The sequence below is a fragment of the Manis javanica genome, chromosome 13 (assembly GCF_040802235.1).
Source record: "Manis javanica isolate MJ-LG chromosome 13, MJ_LKY, whole genome shotgun sequence".
Taxonomy (NCBI): Eukaryota; Metazoa; Chordata; class Mammalia; order Pholidota; family Manidae; genus Manis; species Manis javanica.
In genome coordinates this window covers 91,990,667-92,005,115 of record NC_133168.1, presented here as the reverse complement: position 1 = coordinate 92,005,115, position 14,449 = coordinate 91,990,667, and the positions used below count along the sequence as shown (strand labels likewise).

The following is a 14,449-nucleotide window of genomic DNA, read 5'->3' as shown; positions in this document are numbered from 1 at the left end:
CTAAATTTACAGTTCCACATCCCCAAACGCCAGATTATCCTCTGCAATTCCCAATTTCATTATCAACTATTTGTCATGAGGAATTCATTTCAAACATACCCAGTATTTTAATTGTTCATCTTTTTCCACCGAGGTACCCAATGTTCCTTTTTAAAGATTTATTTATTTATTTATTTATTGGTCTGGATATATATTTTTTTTCTTTTCTTTTCTCTCTCTCCTTTTTTTCTTTCCTGAAAAAGGAACAGTATTGAGACTTCTTCCAGTTTTCCAATGGTCTTGGATATTTTACCTAAGAGGGAAGCAGACAATAACTACCTTGTAGACGTTGCGTGAAATCCTTGTACCTCTGCCCCCAGGACCTGTACTGGGCACAGACATCCTACGGAAAGTCCTTTGGGTGGAGGTATCTCTTTGGAAACTTCCCTGGGTGATCTGTCCCGTTAGAACTGCCCCAGTCTGGTTTTGTCAACCTGAAAAGATGTATTGATTCATTTAAGTCTCGGTTTTTCAATAGAGGTAAAATGAATTTAATTAATAGACATTGAAAAAGCAGTTTAAAATATTCCTGAAGAGGTAATAGAGATGAATTCCACAAAAAAATAAAATATTTCCAGTATTACATCCTATTTGTTAAGAATTTCGGTTTCACTTTTTCTTCCCCTGAGGATATGTAGTAATTTTCTGAGGACTGGCCTTTACTTTTGGGTGATTTCAAATGAAATTACAGAGTTTAGACCTGTACATAAGAAGTGTTCAAGTCTGACTAATTATTTACAAAGCAAACTTGCCCTGGAAATAATACTTAACTGGTATCTTTTTTTCTGAAAGGAAAGATTTCTGTGGGTTTAATGGTGAACTAGTAAAAGTGATTTTCAATTTTCTTCTCTCCCTTACACATAAATTTACTGGGTTTGAGTGATTTTGCTGAAATTTTCAAACACTGGGTTTGTGTATTTAAAATCTCAATGGTGGTCTGAAGCAGCTTCTGTGGAAAGCAGAGCCCACTTCAGGTCATTGTCTCCAAGCCAAGGGCACCTTAAGCCTAGAAAGGGGAGTACCAGTTGGTTCTTCCTGGGGAGCCTCTCCCTGCTGGTGTCCTGTCTGCTCACACCCCCCACAGAAGGAGCTTTAAGGTGCAGAGCCCTGGAAAGCTGGGGATGAATGTACAAAAGTAGACAGAAAAATTGCACCCTTTCTGAGGTTGTAAATTTAGTCTCACTAGGCCTAAACATTTTAAACATTGTCTTAGATTGTTGCATCTATCTTATACATGTACTCACTGTAATTTGTGTACATTGACAGGTCTGTGAAAATCATGTATTCTCCTGGATGAGGGGTTTATGAATTGGGGAGCTGATTTGGGTCAGAATCTAAACTGAGTCAGGCTGAGAGTTGCCTCACTGGTGAGAGGAAGCCTAGGGGAGGGAGCGTGTCCACGCTTGCAGGAGAGGAGGGTGTGTGCAGCACCCGGAGTTCATTCCTGTGGCTGCTCCGGTGTCCCCACCCTCCTTCCCCAGGGACTGACCCACTCCAGGGCTTCTGTCACAACCGGGAGAGTCTAGACCCCAGGCTTGGAAATATATTCAACTTTCTGAATGTGGGTTTTTCGCCTTCTGAATTGTAACCGATGCTTATCTGAACCAACTCATATTTGTACTTTCCTTGGACTCCTTTCTCATTTGAAGGTTGCAGCCCTTTGATTCTAATTTCCATGTTTAGTACTGGAGGGACACATCTGTTCTCTTAGTTAGGGATTTATCAGGTTTCTGTTTTTATAGTTTGCAGTTTTCTATTTGTTTCTGTTTAAAAGATCAAACCTTGGAGTGGTTTCTTATTTAGGAAAGTTATAATTAATAGAGCAAAAGTTATTGAATACAATGATTAAGCATAGGGACATGTGGTATCAATTTCTCTCATTATTTTAAATATTAATGCATTGGGAGATTAAAAACATTCCTAATAAACTAAAGAAGATCCCGACCCAAATATCCTGCCTCACTCCTGTGTTCCTACTCCAACTACCCTCAAATAACCAGATTTGATTGCTGCACCATCCTGTTAGTGTTTCTTTATGTAACAAGTCATTGCAAAATTTCTGACCTGTGTTTGTTCTTATAATGAATGGCTAGGATCCAAATATTTCATCTTTGCCTGCTGAAAACTTAAGGCTCATCTCTCCCTTTTCCCCCAGTGCTTCTGATCTGGACAGGCTGGTAAGAAAGCCTGGAGGCTCCTGCACTGTGGGCCGCTGGGCGCTGGGGACGCCTCCCCCTGTGGGCTGATGACCCCACCGGCCCTAAGGGCACAAGGATGCTTACACCCTGTGAATGTGGTGTGTTCATCAGATAATCATTGATTTAAACAGCAGGTATTTCAGAGAAAGAAAAGAGGACAGGGAAAGGCAGCCAGTCCATGGGAGGCTGAGGCCATCCATCTCCTAATACCAGAGGGCTCCCCAGGTCCCTTAGGCCCCTCTGCGGCTGGCCCTGCTCTGCTGCCACAGGGTCCTGACTCTTGAGTTATGGGAGAAAAACCCCTGGCTCTACTGTGGCAAGCACAGGGAGTAAGTAGTTCAATTTAAGCCAGGCTGGTTAAATTCTGTAAAGCAACTAGTCGTGTGGGAAACCTCTAACCCGGATGGCGCTGGTTTGAGGTCCTCTGGAGGAAAAACACTAACAGGATGGTGCAGTAATCAAATCTGGTTATTTGAGAGTAGCTGGAGTAAGAGCACAGGAGTGGAGCAGGATATTTGGGTCAGGATCCTCTTCAGTTAGTTTATTAGGAATGTTTTTAACATTCCAATGCATCATTTATTTAAAATAAGAGAAATTGATACCACATGTCCCTATGCTTAGTCACTGCATTCAGTGACTTCTGCTTTATTAAAAATTTTAACTTTCCTAATTAAGAAACCACTCCAAGATTTCATCTTTTAAACAGTAACAAATATTTTTAAAAAGGTAGAGAGGAATAATAGGGGGAGTCTAGTAACCATAATGTTGTTCAAGTAATTGTACATTAACGATACCAAAAAAAAAAAAAAAGTAGAGAGGAAACCCACTCCCAGAAAGTTTATCCAGTGAAGAAAGAAATGTAAAACAGGGAAGGACAATAGGGAGGGAGCAAGAACAAAGGTCAGGAAATAAGGGATCACAATTTGATCCAAGCGGAAATGCAAAATATATCAAAATAGTTTACATAAGGGAAAAGGTGAAAATTTCCTGCCTAGCTTTTGCTGTTCTACCACACAGGGTTTAGATTAATATTAACATGTTCTATGAGGCACTAGTTCACAAACTTTATGTAATTAATCAAACTAGTTTTACAGGTATACCTGAGGATCCTTTTATAGCTTTATATCTTTAAGCAACTTATCTTATAATTGAAGAAGTAAAGGAAAATTGCTGAATGTAATACAGAGGACAAATACGTATATCTCATTTTAACCACTAGAATTCTCACCTTACCTAAATTCCTCATTGTCCTAAAATATCCCATAGTGAGCAAGGAAGCTCTGGATCCATGATTCATAAATGAAGTCCTCATTATTTTCAAGTTGTCTTGACAAAATGGGATCTCACTAAAATTATCTACACACACTGCCAATTAAATGAGTTGATGTGACCCAATGTAAATGAAACAGGGCCTTGAATTCTTGAAAATCATTACAAGAGAACCATGTGGGAAGCCGTGATTATCCTCAGTGCTTTTCCTTTTAATATCCTTATTTGGTCTATTCTTAAACCTGGGGAGAATGAATGACACTTCACGGTGAACACTGCAGCCTTGAGGCTGTGGCTGCATCACATAAGCCCATGTTCCCAATCACCTCTGATGGAAATTACTGACTCCTTCCAACCAGCAACTGGTGCATATCCTGCTGTCACACGTTTGGCTAAGTCTGTTCTGTTCAGTGCCTATCTCAGTAGCTTCTTAGGTGCAGATGGCCTTCAGCTCTGAAGGGAATGATACACCCTTTCCTGGTTACCCTCAGGGACCTTCAGTGGCCTTGCCATCCCACAGTCTCTGCAGGCAAGGTCTGAACAGTGTCTGCCTTGCTCCGGGAGCACAGGTATGACATCACACTCAGGGCATCCTCCTCTGAGGGCATTCCCTTCACACCCACATGTAACACAAATAGTGAAACAAAGGAGCTCATAAAACATGGATGGGCCATTGACCCACACATAACATGGGGCCCTCATACCTTGGTGTTAACTTCCTGAAAATTCTTTGGCAGCCAGACGGTTGCTCCCTCCATGATACTGTGAAGCATTAGCTTCAGTCCCTTTTGAGCTTTTGGTGTTGGGGAGGTGATATATTCCTTGTATACAAACTTAACTTGAGCCCCTCTATACTGTACCTGCAAATTAGCCCACCTTGAGGGCATCCCTGCCACAGAAAGTTCTAGACTATGTTGAAATTGCCAAACAGCAGGCACTCCTGTGCGTGCCTTCACAGTGTCCCTCAAGTGTTGCAGCTTCAGTGACCCTCCTCCTGTGTTTCCTGGTTGTTACACATGGCAGTCTTCAGCCGACCATAGGATTCTGACGTAAGAAGGTTCCTTAGGTCCCACACCATATGCCATACATTGTGGAAATTTCTGTTCAGATCTTTTGCCCATTTTTAATTGGGTCAATCTGTCTTCTTATTGTTGAGTCTGTGTGTTCTTTGGCTATATTGAATACCAGTCATTTATCAGATAAATGTTTTACAAAGATTTTTCTTCTCATCTGTTACTTGTCTTTTCATTCTCTTAACACTTCCACAGAGCAGCAGTTTTTCATTTTAATGAAGTGAAATTTACCATTTTTTTCCTTCTTGCACTTTTTTTTGGGCTTCTAAAAATTCTTCTCCGAAGACAAAGTCACCTACATTTTCTCATATGTTATCTTCTAGAAGTTTTTTACTTTTTCATTTTACATTTAGATCTATGAGCTATTTTGAGTTAATTTTTGTGAAAGGTTTAAGGTCTGTGTCTACATACCTTTTGTATGTGTGTCCATTTTGTGTGCAGATATCCACTATTTCCAGCAGTATTGGTCTAAAAGACTTTTTTTCTGTTGAATTGCCTTATTCTTTTGTCAAATATCACTTGACTGTATTTGTTTGTGTCTAAGGAAACTGACTTGTGTATCCTTTGACCCTGATGTTATGTCTTTAATTCCTGGAGTGATCTCTGTTGTGGATTCTTTCAGATGTTTTATATAGACAATCGTCACACAGAACAAGATGATGTTATTTCTTGCTTCCCAGCCTGCTTACCTTCTCTTTCATTTTTTCATGGCTAGGGCCCCAATACAAACTTGAATAGGAGCAGTGAGAGACAACGTCTTTATCCTGTTCTTCATCTTAAGAGAAACCCATCTAATCTCTCACCATTTGGCCACAGGTGTCCTGTAGATATTCTTTCTTAAGTAGAGAGTTCTTCTCTATTACTAATTTCTTATAAATGGATGCTGGATTGTATGTGTCAAGTTCTTTTTCGTGTTCACATCCCTGTCTTCTCATTTCTGATATTAGTAATTTCTGTATTCCATCTTTTCTTAGTTGTCTACTTAGGAAATCTTATCAGTGGACCTTTTTTTTTTGGTTAGAAAGTTAGAGGGTGATTTTTTTCTTTCAAAACTTTAAATATTTCATTCTATGCACTTTCTTTTTTTTATGCAATGGAATATTTTTTAAAATTTTATACTCATTCTTTTTATTTTGGTATCATTAATATACAATTAATGTATACAACATAGTGGTTACTAGATTCCCCCCATTATCAAGTCCCCCCCACATACCCCATTACACTCACTGTCCATCAGTGTAGTGATATGCTAGAGTCACTACTTGTCTTCTCTGGGCTATCCTGCCTTCCCCATGCTCCCCCACTACATTATGAGTGCCAATCATAATGCCCCTTATTCCCCTTCTCCCTCCATCCCCACCTACCCTCCCCAGTCCCTTTCCCTTTGGCAACTGTCAGTCCATTCTTGGGTTCTGTGATTCTGCTGCTGTTTTGTTCCTTCAGTTTTTGCTTTGTTCTTATGCTCCACAGATGAGTGAAATCATTTGGTACTTATCTTTCTCCTGCCTTATTTCCCTGAGCATAATACCCTCTAGCTCCATCCATGTTGTTGCAAATGGTAGGATTTGTTTTCTTCTTGGCTGAAGCATATTCCATTGTGTATATGCACCACGTCTTCTTTATCCATTCATCTACTGATGGACACTTGGGTTGCTTCCATTTCTTGGCTATTGTAAATAGTGCTGCAGTAAACATAGGGGCACATATGTCTTTTTGAAACTGGGCTCCTGAATTCTTAGGGTAAATTCCTAGGAGTGGGATTTCTGGGTCAAACGGTATTTCTATTTTTAGTTTTTTGAGGAACTTCCATACTGCTTTCCACAATGGTTGAACTAGCTTACATTCCCCTCAGCAGTGTAGGGGGGTTCCCCTTTCTCCGCATCCTCACCAGCATTTGTTGTTCCTCTTCTTTTCTATGTTGGCCATCCTAACTGGTGTGACGTGATATTTCATTGTGGTTTTAATTTTCATTTCCCTGATAATTAGCAATGTGGAGCATCTTTTCATATGCTCTATGCACTTTTTCCTTGCATGGTTTCTGAAAAGAACTTTCACTTAATCCTAATCTTTTATTTTCTCTGTAACTATGGTGTATTTCCCCCTGTGGATTGTTTCAATATATTTCCTTTGTCTTTGACTTTGCTCTGTTTGAATATGATATGCTGGCTTGCATTTTTGACATTTTTCATGCTTAGTATTTTCTGAGCTTCTTAGAACTACAATATACTATGTTTAATTTATATAATATCTCAGTGATTGTTACCTTACTTTTTCTGTTCCTTTATTTCTATTTTGCCTTCAGATATTCCCATTAAATGCATTTTAGCTCTGTCATTGTCCTACATGTCGTGGATATTGTATTCTGTCATGTTTGTGCTTTTGTCATTGCATTAACCCCCAGTGAAATGGACTGTTTTCGGTACAGGCTTTATTAAGAACAGAATATTTGGGACGTATTTTCAAATGCCATCTTTATTTCTCCTTTCCCCGTTTTGGTGAGAGTGTTTTGCCTGTGACCTCAGTACTTTGATGGATGTACAAAAAGTTGTTCATTTCAAATTTCTTTCCTTTTTTATGAGGTCCAGACTGGTGGCTTCTGTGTTCCTTAATTGCCAGATCAAAAACTGGAACTCTCTGACTCCAGCTTTTGATGATTGAATGCTGATAGCTTTAAAATCTCATCAGGCCTCATTCCCTTTTGACCCGTATCTGTACAAAGTTATATGAGTGCCTTCATGCGCCTTTCTTTCACTGTGACAGGAGATTCAGCCCTCTTAAGACCTGCTCTTATGTGTGAGTCCACCCCCTAACCTCAGTTTTAAAAGTTCAGACACCCACTCTTGCTCTCAAGTGTTTCATGAATGCTTGAGAGACCTGCCTCACTTTCCCCAGAGGCCTCACTTACGGCAGTGATAAACTGTTCCATACACTACTGGCCATGTGTGGCGTCAGCAGCTACAGGAGCCATATGCTGAGGGGAGAGTGTGGGGGTGGGGGTAGAGTCATCAAGCTCCTGTCCCCCACATGGGAGCCTGTGGATTAGGGAAGTCGGGAGGGCAGCCACTAGAGTGTCTGGCCAGCAGCACTTGCTCTTGCAATCTGAAAACGGAGATTTTGGGTTCATTGGAAGAAAGTACTGCTGAATCTTTCATGTATTTTATCCTCATGGGCAAATTCTCCATCAAGCCATTGTGATTTTGAGTGTATCTTGCAGTCTCTACTCGACATATTCCCCAGGGTCAACAAGGCCCAGGCACAGTGTTGTGCTCTGCCATGAAGAACTCTTCTGACATATTAGCTCAGCATGTGTATCTATGTGTTGAAAAAATTGGCTCCAAGCAGCCCTGAGGCACATAAGTAGAGGGATTTTGTGGTCTACGTTGTCACACTACGGTAATGGTGATCAAAACCTGAGTAAAGCCAATTTGATAAAGTAGCCATTTTAAAACACAAACTGCTGAGCAGCATTCCAAGGGGGAGGAGAGGGGCACCACACCCCTGCCTCTGCATTCAGGCCCAAGACGCAAAGACTGCAAGGATGTTCACCGAGTCCAAGGAGATTCAGGATAACCAGAAGCTCCATGTTTACCTGCTCCCCGCATGTGGTCCTGTTAATGGGCAGCGGATTGTGGAATTCCGCAGTTCATGTCTTCTCAAAGGAAAGAATTCAGTCAAGAGATCCGATAAAGAGTTAAGGCTGCAGGAGGCTTTCATTTAGTACACCTGAGTGGTCGGAGCAGAAATCCGAGTCGGGGCACCAAATATGTTGAAGGTTGAGTTTGTTCTCAGTTCTACTCTCTGCTGAATCAAAGAATTGAAAGGCATGCCTGAGACACAGTAGCAAAGCAGAGCAAAAGTTTCATTTGAATATATTCCAAGGAAGGAAAGGGCCAGATTCAAGGTAGAAAAAGGTCCCTGACTTTTAAGGGAGGGTCTGTTTATCAGGTCCTGGCTGGGAGATGCTTCTTTGACATGATGAGGTCATTTGATTGACAGTTCTAGTTATACACCCATTCCTCTTGGTGTGCATGTCTTTTCCCATGCAGGGACAGGGATCAAATTTGCAATTTTATTTTAATGAAATTATAAGGTGTGGTTTGGGCAGTTCTTAGTTTTGTTCGATTGTACCTATGTTCAGACCTGGTTGGGACCAGTTTGGTTTGGTCCTGATAGTCAAAGAGGTTATCTCCCTGCAAAGCCTTTGCTGTCGTCAAGTGGGACCCCCTAACTGGGCAGTTTTTCCTTGAACCTTATCTTCCCATTCCCTGGCTGCTTATGTCTGTCTTTCTACCGAACAGCCCCTTACCCATTCCCTGATAAAAAGCTAGTCTAACAGGTGAGGAAGTGGTGGCTTTAGTAGAGCAGCTGCCCTTGAATGCCATCTACTGCTCTGTAAATAATCACTTAATAAAACTCATTTGTTTGCCAAGCTGGACTCATCTGAGTCATTTCTTTGGTCTGTCACATCCCTCACAACTCAGAAGATGTTTCCTTTATGTCCCTTCAGGAACTATACATAAAACATGCCTTCTTTCTCATGTCTGAGCTCCAAGTTCCAGTACATTATCTAGTCCTATCAAATGACATAGAGAAAGGAAAGACTGAGTCTGTGATAAATATTATTCAAATATAAAGGAATTCCCCATGAGAGTATTTTCATTCCTCCAGCTGCCGCTGACTACGTATAAAGATCTGGAACACATTAGGGACAACATGGCTGGCTGGACCCTATTAAAGCTGGACTACTTGCAGGTCTCCTGGACTCTGGTGTTTGGTGTTAGGGATAGAAGGAAAAAAAGTCCAGTCTTTCACTACGTTTTTACTCATTAAAACCTTATGTAGCTTTGACCCTCTGCCTCATGGAATGCAGTTAATAGTGTATAATAAGGAAGATGAAAGAGTTTTTCTTACAAGATAATGGTGGTCTTGAAATTATGGTGCTTGTTGCATTTGTATTGGATTTCTGTCATCTTCCAGTTGGCTCTGGGCACTGCCATTAAAGAGAAATAAGAGGCAACATGATTACATCAAAATCATGTCAGTGATTTCCATGCGTTCATATGCCGAGTGTCTTCCTGAGCTCTGTGAGCTGTTCTAGCAAATTAACTGAACCTAAGGGGAAAGTCGTTGGAACTGATCTGCAGCCAGAGCTACAGGCTGGTTAGAAGGCCAGGTGAGAGCCTGGGACTTGTGACTGGATGTTGGAATGTTGCGGGGAGGTGGACGGAACGGAGGGCAATCATGCAGGACTGATCCCTTAACCTGGGGAATTTGATGCTGTCTCCAGGAAGATAATGTTGGGATTGAGTTGAATTCTTGGACACCCTTCTGCTTGGGAGAATTGCTGCAGGTTTTGTTTGGAAAAACTCCCTCCCCCCACACAGACATTCTAATTGGGTCCAGGAAACTGAACAGACCTGTGGTACACATATTTTGGTTATTTTAGGACTCAGTGGACATTGAGGATGTGGCTGTGAACTTCACCCAAGAGGAGTGGGCTGTACTGCATCCTTCACAGAAGAAACTCTACAGGGATGTGATGCAGGAAACCTTAAGGAACCTGGCCTCAGGAGGTATGGGTGATGAGTTTTCTTCACTTCATCAATTACAGGACAAGTGTTTCTTTTTCTCATCAGTATTGTTCCTAGATGTAGAATTGTGGAAGGGAAAGATGTTGGCAAATAAACAAGGCTGGTCACAGCTCATCATGAACCTAGAATTAATAATTTTTCTAAGATCTCTAATATTTTCATTTTTCCTCTGCCTTTTAGGGAAAAAAATGGGAACATCACAAAATTGAAGATCAATACAACAAGCAGGGGAGAAAACTATCATAAGTCACATTCATAATACACAATAGTGTATCATGTGAGAATCCTGGTGTTAGGAAATTTTAAAACAAGGAAACAATTCAAATAACCCTTGCTTCAAATTTAGTGATTTTTAGAAAATGTTAAATACTTTAAATGTGACATAGATGTTTAGTGTTTGCAAAACAGGATACTTGGGAGACTGTATTAATAAGCACTGTATATGAATATTATTAGGGTGAAGTCATCTTGTGAGCATGCCTTATATTCAATTTGAAACAATTCAGAAAAGGCAGATAACCTACATATCTGCTACAAATCATAAAAATATAATTCAAATATTTCACTGATAATTAAGAATTCATTAATAAACATTATTAATGTGCTTCTCATTTTGTACAGAAATCGTAAAGTAGAGAGACTGTGCACAAGTAAAAAGAGCAGTCAACATGGAGGAATCTTTAACCTTATTTCAAATCTCAATCTGAACAACAAAACTGCTAAATCCAAACCATGTGAATGCAGCATATGTGGAAAAGTCTTCACGTGTCAGTCGTCCCTTAATAGACACATGAAATGTCACACTGGACACAAACCATGTAAGTATCAGAAATATGGAGAGAAGCCATATAAATGTAAGGAATGTGGTAAAGCCTTCAGTTACTTCAAATTTTTTGAAAACCGTAAGAGCAATCACAACGGAGAGAAAAAGTACAGGTGTAAGGAATGTGGCAAAGCTTTCCATTTTCACACATCCTTTCATACACATGAAAGGATTCACACTGGAGAAAAGCCCCACGAATGTCAGGAATGAGGCAAAGCCTTCATGTGGCCCACGACCTTTCGAAGACATACGATAACACACACGGGAGATGTTCTGCACAGGGGTAAGGAGTGTGGGAAGGGCTTTAGTTCTGCGTCATTGCGAACACATGAAACAGCTCACACTGGAGAGAAACCCTATCAGTGTAAACAGCGTGGAAAACTCTTTAGATATCCTCAAACCTTACAAACACATGAAAGGACTCACACGGGAGAGAAACCATATGAATGTAAGCTGTGTACCAAAGCTTTCATTTGTGTCAGTTCTCTTAGAAAACATCAAAGAACTTGTACAGGGGAAAAACCTTATCAGTGTAAGGAATGTGGGAAAGCGTTTAGTGTTCTCTCAAGCCTTCGAGTCCACAGTATCACTCACACTGGACATGGACCTTATAATGTAAGCAGTCTGAGGAAGCATTCATTTCTCCCAGTGCATTTCGAGTACATGGAAGGAGTCACAGTGGAGAGAATCCCTATGAATGTGAACTATGTGGAAAAGCCTACAAATATTACCATTCCCTACAAACACATGAAAGAAGTCATACTGGAGAGAAACCATATGAATGCAAGGAATGTGGGAAAGCTTTTAGATATTCCCAATCTGTTCGATACCAGGAGATGATTCACACTGGAGAGAAACCCTATGAATGTAAACAATGTAGAAAAGCCTTCAGGTATTATCAAAGTTTGCAAGCCCATGTAAGGACTCACATAGGAGAGAAACCCTATGAATGTAAGCAAGGTGGTAAAGCCTATAGATGTCACAATTCCTTAGAAACACATGAAAGAACTCATACTGGAGAGAAACCCCATGAGTGTGTTGGAATGTGGAAAAGTCTTCAGATGTTACCAACGTTTTCTAAGACATGAAAGAAATCCCACTGGAGAGAAATTCTATTAATATAAAAGTTGTAGTAAAATATCGAGATGTTCCAGTTATCTTCAAAAACATGAAAGCATTCACACAGGAGAGAAATCCTATGAATGTGAACATTGTGGTTAAGCCTTCATTGCTCATGCAACCATGCAAAGACACGTGAGAGTGCACACACAAGAAATATCATTTAATGTGAAGACTGGGAAAGTCTACTATCATCCCAGTTCCTTCTGAAGGCTTGAAAGGACTCATCGTGTAAAATTTCTTGAATTTGAAGTGTAGGAAAGACTTCAGTTGGCCCACATCCTTCAATGTGAAAACTCACACCAAAAAGAAATGTAAATGTATGTAGCATGAGAAACAATGTAAATATTCCAGAAAACTATGAACTTGAAAAGGTTTTATTAAAGTTTTAAATATATTATGTTCATTAAGCCTCTGCATACCAGTGGAATGCAGAATGTAAATTACTTTCCGAAGTGGACATCCTGCAAGTCATCTTTAAACAATAGTATATAATAATAATTAGTAATTATTCACTAAAGGAGTTAATATTTTGTTTCCATTTTGAAGCCTGTTGGGTCTGTAAGAGAAGTATTTCTATTATGCAATTAGGTTTAATTTTTTAAAAATAATGTTTTATTTGTTCTGTGTTTATTTATTCTGAGGGGCCACTGAAAAATGATAGTGTGGTATTTGTTGGGATTTTCCAATGACCTTGATGACAATTTCTGGATATTCCTGGTCCATTATACATTCTATCTTTATTAGATAGAAGTTCCTTTTTGGGAGGATGATGGGTAAGAGTCCTGTTCTGCTTTCCATGCTAATGAACAGTTAGAATAAATTTTTATGTTCTATAGTTTATGATAATAGTTCAATATGAATTATTATTTTCGTATTTGGATCCTTCTTTCTGACTAGTATTTGGTATCTGGTATTTGGTAAATAGACTTGACTTGTGAGCCTTGTGACATGACAAAGTAGGAGATATCTCTGTGGGTAATGTGAGGATCTAGATTTGCCAGACGACATCCCCTTTATGGTTCTGTGTTAGAGTTCATCAATAGCCTCACTTGCATGAGATTTTGAAGGTTAAAGTGAAGAAAGCATTAGTCAGATACTGGCTCCACTATACAGGGAGCGAGAAGAAATATAGAAGCTTTAAGAAGACCACCTTGCAGCCTCTTCTCCAGATTCTTTCCCTTGCCTAACCACCAACTGTTCGATACCTGTTTTCTTAGAGGTCTGGGTTACTAATGATAACCAGATCCACATCGAAGATCCAGGAGAATTTGTAATTTTCTATAAGGCCTCCTGTGTTCACTAGGAAACGAGGTGAGACTTTTGGGTGTAGGAGTGTTCTCTGATTCCCCTTTTCTCTAGATTTTATCTGTATATGGTCTAATTTGTATAGGAAACACTTTATGTTGTTAATAGTGCTAGTGAATATGTTTTTGTGATTCACCATGACAATTTGTATAGGAAATACTTTATGTTGTTAATAGTGCTAGTGAATATGTTTTTGTGATTCACCATGACAATTTGTATAGGAAACACTTTATGTTGTTAATAGTGCTAGTGAATATGTTTTTGTGATTCACCATGACAACTACAATGATGTAGTCAAAAGGTGCAAAATGAGTTTGTTTCTTTACTACATTGTACACAGAACCAGTGGCTCTGACTCACTCCTTCCATGTGAGTGTAAACACCATCTTCCTCTCAGGAAGCCTGTTTCCTATTGCAGCTGAATGTAATCCCTCAATATATTTTTAATTATGTTTGATTGTATGCGATTAAAAATACATTCCTTTTTTGTGAAAGGAGCACTTCTGTAGTTGTTTCATAGAAGTATTTTATTAACTGTTGAAGCCATCAAATGTCAACAAATACTGTGTTTTTCTTTATCTGAAAGGATATATTAAAATATCCCATTGTAACTATGGATTTTCAGATCAGTTTTGCAGTTTTGTCTATTATATGCTATGAGTCAATATTATCATGTGCATACAATTCAGTATTTTTTCTTCAAACTTTATCTCTTATTTTATAGTTACAGTTTTGTCATGAAACTAATTTCTCTTTTATTCTTTATAGCAAAAATGGAAATCACGTTTTCTTTCAGGGCCCTTGTGTTAGTCACTCCCAGGATCACACCTGTAGAGGAAGAGAGGGGTGTAATGAATTCCAGTAAAAATTACTGTAAACCATAAAGGAGTGTGATGTAACAGTTACCCAAAGGATAACTGGCAACTTCGGGGAAAACGAGGAACAGAGGCATGATTCCCACGAACCCTTTGAACACTTTCTCTTTCTCATCCTTTCCTTCAGTTCTGAGCTGCCTTTGCATTGAGGGCA

General features: G+C 39.6%; 1 pseudogene; it reads left to right on the top strand.

Moving 5' to 3' along the window:
• Positions 1-10,803: 10,803 nt before the first annotated feature.
• On the top strand, positions 10,804-14,031 carry LOC108384621 (uncharacterized; annotated as a pseudogene).
• The last annotated feature ends 418 nt before the right edge of the window (positions 14,032-14,449 follow it).